Consider the following 626-nt stretch of genomic DNA (forward strand, 5'->3'; position numbering starts at 1 on the left):
TGCTCCCCCAACCCATATCCATTATGAATCAGCCTCCTTATATCAGAGAAAACATTCAGCATTTGGTTTGGGGGGATTGGCTAACTTTACTTAGCATTATATTCTCCAACTCCATTCATTTACCTGCAAATACCATGATTTTATTCTCTTTTAATGCTGAGTAATATTCCATTGTGCATGCATACCACAGTTTCTTTATCCATTCATCTACTGAAGGGCATCTAGGTTGGATCCAAAAATATGGAACACTTCACGAATTTGCATGTCATCCTTGCACAGGGGCCATGCTAATCTTCTCTGTATAGTTCCATTTTAGTGTATGTGCTGCTGAAGCAAGTACTCCAGGCAATTTTATTAAGAACAGAAATGTATTTCTTATAGATCTGAAGGCAGAGAAATCCAAGATCAAGGCCCCAGCATTGATTGTGGCTCAGCAGCAGAGCGCTCACCTAGCACGGGCAGGACCCGAGTTCCATCCTCAGCATCACATACAAATAAAGGCATTGTATTGTGTCCATCTACACCTAAAAAATAAATGTTTTTAAAAAAGAAAGGCCCCAGCATTCAGTGTTTGGTGAGGGACTTCTCACTACATTCTCAAATGGCAAGAGGAACAGACACTGTGT

At 40.7% G+C, this 626-nt stretch overlaps 1 non-coding gene across 1 annotated transcript; it reads right to left on the reverse strand.

The window, feature by feature from the left end:
• Nucleotides 1–234: 234 nt before the first annotated feature.
• On the reverse strand, nucleotides 235–340 carry LOC113185460 (U6 spliceosomal RNA). The gene has a single exon (XR_003301129.1). It is a non-coding gene; the product is annotated as a U6 spliceosomal RNA (small nuclear RNA).
• Nucleotides 341–626: the final 286 nt, after the last annotated feature.

Source organism: Urocitellus parryii, chromosome 4 (assembly GCF_045843805.1).
Source record: "Urocitellus parryii isolate mUroPar1 chromosome 4, mUroPar1.hap1, whole genome shotgun sequence".
Classification (NCBI taxonomy): domain Eukaryota; kingdom Metazoa; phylum Chordata; class Mammalia; order Rodentia; family Sciuridae; genus Urocitellus; species Urocitellus parryii.